This window comes from Pinus tabuliformis, chromosome 4_2 (assembly GCF_031772625.1).
Source record: "Pinus tabuliformis cultivar Carrire ecotype Pingquan chromosome 4_2, CPIR1, whole genome shotgun sequence".
Taxonomy (NCBI): Eukaryota; Viridiplantae; Streptophyta; class Pinopsida; order Pinales; family Pinaceae; genus Pinus; species Pinus tabuliformis.
The window spans coordinates 1,176,465,346-1,176,478,188 of record NC_142304.1 but is presented as its reverse complement, the minus strand read 5'-3'; the positions used below and the strand labels follow the sequence as shown (position 1 = coordinate 1,176,478,188).

At 44.9% G+C, this 12,843-nt stretch overlaps 1 pseudogene; it reads right to left on the bottom strand.

The window, feature by feature from the left end:
* LOC149173859 (peroxidase 51 pseudogene) overlaps nt 1-12,159 on the bottom strand; it is a 14,177-nt pseudogene extending 2,018 nt beyond the window's left edge.
* Nucleotides 12,160-12,843: the final 684 nt, after the last annotated feature.

Below are 12,843 nucleotides of genomic sequence, written 5' to 3'. Positions count from 1 at the left end.
TGTAGTTATCTGGAAGGCTGGTTGTTGGAAACAAATTGCCCAAATGGATCAGCGGGGTGCATAACTGGTCTGGCGCGCTGACGTCGCAAGGCAATAACTGTCAAGCTGTGGTCAGCGCGGGTTGATACAAACATAGGTTGCGCTGGTCATGAAATTCGATCAGCGCGGAAAAGACGTGTGCTTCCGCGTGGCAGCGCACGTGGTTTGTTATGAAGCGCCAGTCAGCGCGGGTATTTTAGAAACAGACGCGCTGATGAGGAAAACTTTGGAAAAAGTGGGTTTCTGGCCAGTTCAGTAGGCATGGACTTGATTATTGTGAATTCTTGACACAGTAGGGTGACTGACAGGGAGACAGTGACAAATTACTGTGTAACAGATGCCCCCTAAAGCATGAAGACCGAGAGAGTGGGAGGGGTGAGATGCTTTACAAAACTCGCCGAACTGGAACACCACCAGGAGGACGAAATACTCTGATAATCAAGTACATGCAGTCTAGGCATGGGCGCAGCCATCCGAAAGACATGCGAAAGGTCTGTGGAATGGACGCAGCCACCCAGCTAAAGAGACCATAGTAATGATAAGGTATGGTCGCAGCCATCCATGAAGACTCAGGTATGGGCGCAGCCATCCATCAATGAGTCATGTAATGATCATCCACAAAATCGCAACCTGGACCATAACAGACAGAGATCCAGGGTCTTACGCTCCGTCCCGACCCGAATAAAGTACAAGTCCAAGCATGTGAATACATGAGCTGAAGTCGAACATGCTTGAACATCGTCTGATTACCAGTCAATGATGAAAACTGTTAACAGACGCGAGAGGTACCACCAATAATGACAATGGTCCTCAAGGTACTATAGGTACAATCCGCGGCGTGCGAATCAATGAGCTGGCGTCGAACACCCGCAGAATCGCTCGATCGGAGGCCAATGATGAAAACCTCTCGTCGAACACGAAGAACCTGCCATTGAGGCATGCAGGCTCTAAGGCACCTGAAGGGAGTCTCTAAGTCGCCTTCCTGGATAATGAGTTGAAGTCGACAGGAAGTGACCTTGATCGAAGGTGGGCCATGATGTTTCCCACATCGTCGACACGAGACAGAGGTAAAATGATTTGTGTGAGATAGCAGATGAGGTTGTATTAGTGCAGAGGTCAACTTCTCTTGAACATATCGGCGGCACGACAGTGGATTTGGCAGTATCTGACATCAAATGAGCAGAGGGTATGATGACGAGGCAATGAGCAAATGAGAGGTCAAATAGGATAACCCATACCCACGGAGGTCAATGGTGAAATGAAATGAGGAATTCCCACCCGACACGAATGCAGACCAGTGCCATGTTCAAGAGCGACATACTGCCGACACGACAATTATTACAGTTCCATTTTCCCCACCATTTCTGGCAGGTACCCCGGTTATTTTTGGATGACAAGCTTGACGGGGATAGCATATGCTTGGAGAGTGTCATTCCGACAATGCCCGATGTCATCAAGTGTTTAACGAGCCTGACAAAGGAAAAACTCGGCGTCTTTTCTTGTTTAGAGAGTCTGAAAAGACAGCGGAAAAGGAGACTCCAGGGGGGTCCTTTTTCGTAGAGTTGTGTCTCTCGAGCCCGAAAAAGTATAAAACAATGCTCGAAAGAACCGCCCGACCATTACGATCGAGGAGTACTTCTCGTAAATAGTGCCTTCGACCCGAAAAAGTAAAAAAGCGGTCGGAAGCACGTTGTTTTGGAGCCAATAACGAGTGCGAAACGACGAACACCCGGCAATCTTTTTAACTTCAACGGTAGAAAAGGAGCTTAAAACGACCGCCTCTCGTTCCTTTTAACGAGCTGAAAGGAGGCTCGACAATCTTTTCTTGATTCGTGTCGGAAAAGAGCTCAAAGACGACATTTTTTGGGACCAAGTGCACGAAGAACTGTTATGACCACGCCGGTTACCTGAACCTGCACAAGAACACCACCCGCATAAATCCGTTCGATATGTGTAAAAAACATATTAAAACATGCATACAGGCATAATTCAGTGACACTAGTGCTAAATCCATGGTAAAAAGGTGACAAAAACCCATATAGATAAGAAAATATAGTCAATTATGAATTTTTTACTATAAATAGGGGGGTAAAAGTCATTTTTTACCATTGTTACCATTTTGGGTCGTGAAGAACGTTGAGGAGCTGCAAAGTTGACGGAGCGATTTCTAGCCCGTGCGGACACCATTCATCCGGCAGCTTCTTCCAGGTAGGTTCTCCTCTCCCTGCCTTGCATTTTGATTCCTTTTGGTAGCAATTTAACGGTGGAATTTGCCCATTTGGGCAAATTCTTTGAGCGTTGGTGCGCTCTCGGTCAGCGCGGATTTCCCGCTCGGGACCGCGCTGATCGATTTAAATTTACACGTACCACCTTTTGGGTCAGCGCGGAAAACACGTGTGCTTCCGCGCTGACCCAATGAAAAAACACAGAGGCGCCATTTTCAGCGCGACTGTTTTAAAAACAGTCGCGCTGGCGCGGAAAAAAATGATTTTTAATAAAATGAACGTATAAATTTCCACAAACAGCATTCTAATGTTTCTTCATGGCTTTGCAGGGCAAAATGGCTTTTGTGTGGCAAGAGAGAGCCCATGATGACGAGGATATAGCCGCATATGCACTTGCCGAATGCCGGAATGCAATGCGGGCATGCGGTTTCTTAAAATTCTTCCTGACTCCGCGCTTGAGGGCGCAACCTGACTTGCTGGAGTTCCTGATCAGAGCTTGGAACCCAGTAGATGGGAAATTCACCATCCGCGGCCAAGATATCGAGTTTGATGCTTCGGATATCTACTTTTTGACTGGTTTGTCGCGCCGGGGCCAGATGCCCATCCTGGAGGGGCAGCGACCCAGCGGTGAGACTCTGGACCAGCTGATGGCTAGAGTATGCCCAGGAGCTGCAAAGACACGGAGCGGGAAGGTTGGTATCCCGACAGTGCGAGACATGCCTCTCCGCACTATACTCTTCCTAGTGACACGGGCAGCGGGTTCCTTGGCCAACCATGAGGCCTCGAAGAACCAACTATTACTAGCTCTGGAGTGCCTACAGCCCACCATTTTCAACTGGGCGACTGCTGTGACGACGAGCATGAAGAGGCAACTGAGCAACTGCCGTCGTGGAGAGACGAAGCAGTTCGCGTATGGGTCGCTTCTTCTGCCGCTCATGCTGGAGCGGGTGCCGGCTCTACAGCTACAGACCATGGCTGTGGATCCACCTAGAGGTCCTCGGGAGACGAGGGCCAGTCGATGGGCCCGCGTCATGCCACGTGGAGGTGGTGGTCGCCCAGTGGCTTGGGGGGTGTATTTCAGAGAGTGGTTGGAGCGACAGGTCATCTTTGTCGAGGACTGGCCATATGCGGGCATGGACTTCCGCAACGACCCTGACATGCCACTGCCCGCCAGAGAGCACTGGGATGATGGAGGTATGTCACTTGATCTCATTTTAATATTTTTTGATGTTTTTGGTTTTTCATGTACATGTCTTGACAGATGTCACTGTGTGCAGATGTGGGACCCGCGAGACCTATTGGCCTAGCCCCGTCAGCACGGAGGGAGGGGCAAGGAGCTGGAGCCCTGGCCTTAGTTCCTCCAGGAGTTGACACTACAGAGACTATAGCTCGCAACCTTGAGGGGTTGCTGGAGGGTGTACCGGACTACCAGGGGGTCGAGGAGGTCCCTATAGAGCACCAGATCCACACGGTGGGGGTGGCACCCAGGATGCACCGCCTTTTGAGGCGGGTGGCGCGAGCAGCTGTATGCTACAGAGAGAATAACCCAGCACAGTAGTCGCCTAGGTTTACTTCCACTGATGTTTTGAGAGACATATGTCTCGGATGTATTGAGGACAGTGACTCTATTTTTGACACGTACATTTATTTTTGAGCGCCTCAGTGCGCCACCCGATATATATATTTATACATACCGATTTTTTGGATGGATCTTGTTACATGTGATGATGTTTTTTTTTATGCTATGCAAATGTTCAGTACAAATGTAATCTTATGTATGAATTGCACAACACATGACCCATGTATTTTAATTTTTGAATGCAAGCTTAAAAGCACACATGACACGCATGCAAACTATGCTTGAAAAATTTTATATGCATGTGCCTATTCCTAGATGGATCTTTCCTTCATGTAATGATATGCTATGCGACTGTTCGACACACATGTGATCTGATGTATCTAATGCATAACAAACGACCCATGATGGAATGTATTTACACACACACATATATTTTATTTTTACGAAAGCTTGAAAACACACATGATGACCACGTATGCAAACTATGCTTTTTGAACATGGATTTTATTTTGGTGCAAGCTTAAAGGCACGTATATACATGCAAACTATGCTTGATGGTAAACACGGGCATGCCCCCCAGCATCGTGTCTCAATTCGAGGTGCATGCCCCCCAAGCTTCGAGCCATTGAAAATGGGTGGAAGATTGACATAATGGTAATTTTGCTCGAATTGCACGAGCTCATGTTTCATTGTTTTAACGAGGTTGACACATTAGCAAAACTATCCTCGGAACTCCTTGTTTCATTTTTTAGCGAGCTTGACACAAGACAAGGAACCGTGCTCCATCCAGACTTCATCATAAAGAACGGGAAGTGGAGGTTCCCAAGAAGGCGGCTCCAGAAGGAAGGCCGACATCTTGGAAATCAGGACCTAATGCCCCCAGGACACTATGCACGACGGTGTCATCACTGGATACAGGCACAGGGTAGGTGGCCACATAGTTGATCTGCGGTGAGGCGGATGCAACTGGTGGATGAAAACCAGGAGGGAAGGACAAGTGTGCCGGAGGAGCTTGTGGACGAACGAACGATAACTGATCGAACATCACTATTCTTCCATCGTGTGGAAAGCAAACCACACGGAAAAGTGAAGAAACAAGGGCTTCCATGGCATACACATAATCACGACCGAGGAGAAGACTGAAGTCTAAAGAACCTTGGGTAACCGAGACGTCTATATAGACAGTCTTGCCTCCCAAAGTAATAGGAAACTTCGGAAGGATCCCTAATGGCTGACTAGTCCCTCCGTCAAAAGCTGTGAGATTCGGTGCGATAGGCACGAGTGGTGGGGAACCCAACGTTCGCCAAGTAGTAACAGGCATAAGACTAATAGATGCCCCTTCATCCAGCACAGTGCCAGGCAGCGCCATATTGCAGGCATAGGCGGTGACCCAGAAAGGCACATGGGACGGAAGGGGAGGAGTAGTCAAACGACTCCAGTCGAAGGAAACGACTAAACTACTTGGTGGGGGAATCATATGATTGCCCCCCTGCTCTGAAGGAACCGAATCAGGAGTCTCTGAGGCTGCCGGGATGGGAGAGTCGTTTCCGGGTTCATGAGACTCTGAAGAGACGAGAAGAACATGGGAATGATGTTCTTCCGAAACAGGATGATCGACAGGTGATGGACACGAGTCGTCACCCTTCCCGACCAATGGTTGGTCGAGGGCCGGCTGAATACAGCCAGGTTTAGGAAGAGGGGTTTGAACAAGAGAAGAATGCGAATCAATCTCTTTATCGGGAGGGGGATGATCAGCAGTAGCAGAAAGACGCTGATATCCAGCAGGGAGTTGGGGTGAGGGAGCTGAAAGACTTTCCAAGACACTGGAAGCTTTATCCATGAGCGGACAAAGGTGAAGGGAATGGCTGCCTTCACAAAGTCGACAGGGGAAGCGAACCTTCCCTTTTCCCTTACCATTCCCGACTGATAAGGTAGCATCGCCATGAGCTTCAGTGGACGAGGAGGGGTGGGCCGGATCATGCGACCATACTTCTAGTATCCTGGGGATGCCAGGACAATCGCAAAGAAGATGGTCCTCCTTGCATAATCGACAAGGAAACTTGACCTTCCGCGGAGGAGCAGAAGGTGATCCGACTTCAGTTATACTGGAGTGGATAGCTGGACTTGAAGGGGGGACGGCGTGTGTAAGCTCTCCCTTAGGAGACTTCTTCTTCTTGGTCTTCTTCTTCTTCTTCTTAGCCACCTGGTTATGTGAATCGAGACTTTCACCAGGCGAAGTATAAGAGGAAGACGTAGAAGAAGGCGTCGAAGGGGAGGGATCCACCTTAGGATCAACATGATGTTGTGCAGGTGGAGGGACTGATGGACCATCAGCCGACACGACAGGGACCAGAGAGGTTGAAAACAACCACACAGGCAACCCGACAGTTAACCCTGGTAGGGACAACGTTGCCATATACGGAGCACCAACATTCCCAAGAGGAGGGAAATGACCCGGGTTCCCATCAGGAGGGGATCCTGGGTTAGTGAACCCCGGAAAAGTTGCCATCAGAAACGAAAAGAAACCTACTCAAGCTAACGCACGCAAGATCTAACCAGGGGATGTTATCGTGGCCGAATAAATTTTTAAAACACAGGAACCAAACTTGACGTTTTCATATTTCAAGAGTCGAGAAAAGGACGAAAAGATGACTCCAGTCTCCTTCGAATGTTTAATGAGCACGAAGTGACAAGACGCTCACATGCACCTTTTCTTTTAGGGAGTCCGAAAAAGATCAAAAGTGACTGCTCTTGAGACTCTAGGTAAAGGGTTTACCAAGCGACCCGTAAAATTGCTTATACACCTCAGCAATCGTATGAGAACCAAGGACTTTCCGTACTGCAGTCAATCTTCCCGAATGCTGTGTTCGATGCGTTACGGTTCACAAGGCGGCAGACTCGGCTTCCTATGGATCAAGGATAAAAGCCTAGTGGGGTCTCCCTATATACGCGACGATACGTGGGAGCACAGTCCGTGTTAGACCACTATCGAGTCACAGAAGGAGGAATCACCCAACCATAATGTGAAACAATAGTGATTATGTTTAAAGACGTCGGAACACGTCTCTAACCTAGACCTCTAGATGTTTGTGTTTAGTTCCAATGCGTTCTTAGGTTAATTCAGTTCATTTTATGGTTGATCTTGAATTTAAGTTTCGATTTCAGGCCCTATCGTGTGATCTCTCACAACTACCTAGATGCAAGCCATATTCCAAAGGATACCATTTCGTTCGATGAATTCTAACTATGAGAGGGTTAAGAGCTTTCAATAAAAAAAAACGAGCTCAAACAATCTAATGCAGCTAATGACAAAGAAATGAGACTTTTCTTTTGAGAATGCAAATTAACAAAAAGCTCTTCCTTTGATTAACTATTGAATGCAAAAGATTTTAGTTTGATTTTCTTTTCAATGACATAATGCACTTACAATGAATTTTGAGAGACAATAACACTGAGTAAAGAACACAAAAAATCACTCAATGGAACACACAACAAGCGTGAAAAGAGCTGGTTGAACCCAAGCAATTGTAATCTATGTCTGGGTGGTGAGGAGTGACCGAAACAACCGAAAGACTGGTTCGAGGACAACCACCTAAACAACCGAGCAAAGAAAGCAAAAAGGAAGGTTTCGCGTAATAGCAAAGGCAAGCAGCAACGAACTTTTGCGAACAAGTGAACAAGTGAACAAAACAAGGTCGGTCCAGTGGAAACTGGGCGATGGCACTAGGTCACGGGTCACAAAAACGAAATTCGTTCGACAAGGCTTTGCAAACAGGTGTGCAACAGTTCAAACAATGAATATCAAGCCACAAACCAAGTGAAAAGAGCTGGAGAAAGACAAACCAACAGGCTCAGGAGGTAAAACTGAGACAATTTGAGTTTTACAGGATCAGCGCGGGTAGCGCTCAGCAACTGTGCGCTGAAACTAGGTCACGCGTAGCAACTTGGCGCTGTCAGCGCGGAAGGACACGGATAAAGCGCGCTGGTTCGATTTCAGAACCGTCGCGACTGTTATTCGTACAAGCACGATGACAACAGGTTTAAAGAAACAGCTATGCGCTGTCAGCGCAACTGTTTTGATATAAACCGCGCTGAGGGTAAAAAAGAGGCAAAAACAAGCCAAAGACTCCCAAACCAAGGCCAGAACTCTTTAAACAATTCATACACCTCCCAGACTGAACCAGGAAGTCTAAAAAGCAGAGAACCAAACTCCAATCTCGAAAAGAGAGAACAATCCAATTCAAACACAAAAATGGACTCAAGAGACAAAAGGCTGAACTCCCCAGCGGAGTCGCCAAATTGTTGGAGAGGCAAATCCCCTCTACGGATAGAGGCGATCCCTACTAGCCCAGAATGGGTCTAGCAACAATCAGTCAATGCTACTATGCAAGTTCCTAGTTGCGATTAAAAGGTAGGAAAAGAACACCTACTTGGATTCCAACGCTGTTGTTTGATGAAGAGATGCCACCTTCGCTCCTTCGCTCTGGTCGGTCACGATCCTCCGCGATCTCCGCGAATAGATACCTGCACACACGAAGAGAAGACAAACACAAGCGTGAAATCTAATAAAAGCAACTATACATCAGTCAGAAAGGATGTAATTCACACTAATCATTGCATAGAAAAATGAGAATGGAACAATAATAGTAGTCATCTATTATTAATCAAAACAGAGAAGAGTACAACCAAATGTTCTGACGTCGATATCCTTCTCAGGAGGGGCCAGTCAGCAAGTCTCTCAAGCATTCACCCTTGGAAATGATTCTCCCAAGACAAGAAACTCTCTCTCTCACACAAGCAACTCAACACAACCTTCCCTAAGCTATCAATCACTTCCACACTTATCACACCAACTACCTATAGTAGCAGCAATCTGAGCACTATAAGCTCCACACAATCCAAGCTATTCCAAACTATATCCAACTAGCTGCTCATGGTAATGGTAGAGGTTTATATAAGAGAATGAGTCTTCTTGAATGGTGGAAGGATGAGCTTATCTCCAAGGGAAGTAGTTGCAAAGGGTCGAACAGACATGCCATAGAAGGGAGGCGACATTCACAAGACTAACAACCAAGCCTGTAGTTATCTGGAAGGCTGGCTGTTGGAACAAATTCGCCCAAACTGGATCAGCGCGGGTGCATAACTGGTCTGGCGCGCTGACGTCGCAAGGCAATAACGGTCAAGCTGTGGTCAGCGCGGGTTGATACAAACATAGGCTGCGCTGGTCATGAAATTCGATCAGCGCGGAAAAGACGTGTGCTTCCGCGCTGGCAGCGCACGTGGTTTGTTATGAAGCGCCAGTCAGCGCGGGTATTTTAGAAACAGACGCGCTGATGAGGAAAACTTTGGAAAAAGTGGGTTTCTGGCCAGTTCAGTAGGCATGGACTTGATTATTGTGAATTCTTGACACAGTAGGGTGACTGACAGGGAGACAGTGACAAATCACTGTGTAACACTATCGTTGCTCCATTCTTAGACTTGTGACTTTTCACGTGTATTTCTAGATGAAGACACCAATACGTCTCATCAATTTCCATCCACATCACAATGACTACAATTTTTATTGAAATAATTCCCTTTTTGGGTTGTCACTACAATTTTCTTACCTCTATTCTTGGTGGTTTGCTCTTATTCTTTTTGTGGTTTGTTTTGGTATCCAATTTGAGCTGGAAAACCTTATTGCTCACTTCATCTATGGTTTCTACATTCAAAAATTGCATTTGCCTTCAAAAATGACTATGTAGGCCTTCAAAGTATTTCACTGCTACCCAAAGTTCTTCTAGGGAGATACCCAACATGTTATCTTGCTTCTAGGACATATACGTATTCTTGGGCACTTTTTCCTTTTTCTTCTTGGTGGTATTGCCACCTTATGATTTGTGCCTCCTTATAGCCTATAGGATAGAATTGTATTTCAACATTTCCTTGGAGTGCTATTTCATTGTCATCCTGGGCCTCTTTCCCTACCATAAAGTATCTACATAATTGATGCACCATATTAAAGCATGTCTATACATTTTTAAATGGATGAAAAAAATCTTGTGTTTCTTTTATTTTATACATGTTGAATATACCTCTCACTATTCAAGCAACAATTGAGTCCTTCATGTCAACTTGACCATTATATGATGTTATTGTAATCTTTGCTTCAACCTTGGATAGAGTGTTAAAAGATGAGGGAAAAGTCACGATTTCCCAACCTTCTCACCTTTGGATTGATCAATGCCTTATTCTTCATGCTTAGAGTGCATTGAATGCCTCTCTTTATCCCTCGTTACCAAAATTTTCTTTACCATCTCAATTATTACATTAATACTTTGCTCCAACCAAGTAAGCCTAACTCTAGGGTCTTCCTTGAACTATTTTAGTTGTTTGATTCTTTCTAAATCTTGTAGCAATGGCTCTCCACTCTTTTAGTGTACACTATGGGTTTTTACATTGCATGTTTTTCACCAAGTGTTCTCGACCTTGGGCTCTAATACCAATATGACTTGTAATTGCATAGTCTATCGTTGTTGCAAAACCTCATGCATATCTTGAGATAATAACTACATTTTGGAATTTAAATATACTTCTTGTTATATTCAAATCTATGCCCAAACATGTAGATTGATGTACCCCATTAGAACTAACATGCATGTTGCAATCAATAAAAATTGGATAAGCAAGGAAACTAAATGTAAAGATAGAAAGATGCACACCATCAACACACGATGTATCCTATAGAACCCAATGGGAAAACCCCAACACTTCAATGCAATAACTTGATTTTGCTCTTAAGTAAAGATATATTCAATGCTATAACACACTCACAACTTAAGATTATTGTGAACTCTAGTCATGCCACCACATTTACACTCTCCTATAAAAATAAAAATAAAAAAGAGTCCCAACACAACAAAAGAAAATCTATCCCTCCTCTTTTCATAGCCTCACCCTATGCCTTTTGGGAGGATTGGGCTTCTAGTGCTTCATTTCCCCAAAAGGTAATAAATTGATATGGAATTGGATCATTATATTGTTTTTCATCCATTTCAATGCTTTCAAAGTGGAGAAAGTGGAAGAATTAGCTCATAGGACCATTTTTACCAGCAGAACCCATTTGACAAATTGGGGTCTTAAACCTTCCGGGAACATTTTGAGGCATCAAACAACCTTTTTTTGGGGTAAAACTTTGTTACTTTAGGACAACACCTTTTTTCATATTCTACACATAGAGACCTTTCCAATGACGAAAGAATCGTCTGAATCGGAGTCGGTATGCAAAAGTTATGTCACTCATAAATCAACCTTCCTATTTTCACCACCATAATTCTAGAGGATGCCACGTCAACCCCAATTACTCATGAAAAAGGGGCTAGACATGTGATCATGCTGAAGAAGACTCTAGTAGGATATTGGGTTGTGTTATAACCAAGCCACGAGGAGGAAAAGGGGTTCCATTCATTTCGAGTGCATTTGTTCCATAAATGAGCAGAGTAGCCAAAAGAGATAAGGAGAGAGCACGCGAAGAGGATTTATGCATTGTAGTAGTCCATGGGCCATAGGCCTTACTTCTTTGTACTTGCAGTCATTTTCTACTTAGAGAAAGAGAGCATAGCGACCTCATCTTCTAGCTAGGTTTTCTCCCGAAAGGGTTTTCCATGTTATATTGTGTGTCAAATCGTGGTTTGTTAGTTTTTATTTCGCTACTATATATTTTCTACATAATTGTAATTTGCATGCATATGCAATAAACAGTAATTTATAGATCCATAAATCTAAAGAGAAATAAACCCTCATAGTGTAGATTTTAGATTTTTAAGTATAATTTATCAGATCTATTGTAACAAATTATCCAATGGAATATCCATGACAGTGTACAGATCATAGACCCATCTATATTTTTCCACTTTGGAATACCAAATCATTGAATCTCATTCTAATGTTTGATGGTGTTGGACACCTAATCCTCAATGGGTTAGTGTGGAAGTCGAATGGACAAAAGCAGTCCAAGAGACCTTGGGATCTGAAACCCAAGAGTCACATAATGTACTATAAATGTAAATCTCTTGTTAATAAAATTGTACTGCATGATTTATCTTTCATATTGTCTTTGTTGTCCATGTGTGTTTAACATGGTATCAGAGCCGCTTGTTTTTCTGTGGCCTTTTTATGTGCATATCAGTGCTGCACCTCTACCCATAATCCTGTAATAGTAAAACTGGCGTGGTAGATCTGCAAACTCAAATATATCAGCGTGGTCTTCATTACCTGTGTCTGAGCTCCCTTGAATAGCGCTGGCCTGGTATTCATTATCTGTAACGTTCCACGCATACTTGACACTACTGAGCACCTTGCCTTCCTGCGCCTCTACTGCCTGACAATGTCTGCGCTGCTACTCCATATAATTAGCCGCTACACTGCATGCGCTCTGTCCTGAGATAATCTGGCCAGCACTACACATCTGTCCTTGTAACTCCTGGTCTGCTCCACTGCTCAGAGCGCAGGTCCCAGGGTAACAGTCTTCACTGCTATGGTCAGTCATCTGCGCATCTTTGCCATCATTCTCTGTGCATTTTATTCTACCGTTGAAGAATCGATTCGCTGCATTGAGGCATCCGAATCTGGTGGTATGAATTCCCTTCGCTACGCCTCCACCCAACGGCTCTGCAGCTCCAGTCTATTGTAATACTCGATACCACTCATACTGCGTTGTCGTTACCGTTTGTGTTTCAAGGCTCTCATATACCACCGTCATATATATAGTGCGTCCTAGCCATTTTGCGCTCCTTTCTGTGGGCATTCTGATGACCTCCCAATGCCTGAGAACTGTAGAACTTTGTTGAGCAATAGCAGCAAGGAAACATACGGGAATTAGAGCTCTCGCCAGTGCTTGTGTTCTCGGTAACAATCGTGGAAGCAGAAGCCTCTGTGTCAGACAAAATTAAATTGCGGTCCTTGGAATTTTGGTCGTTTTCAAATTGAAGCCCCTGGTTATGACCTTCATAATCCGCGTGC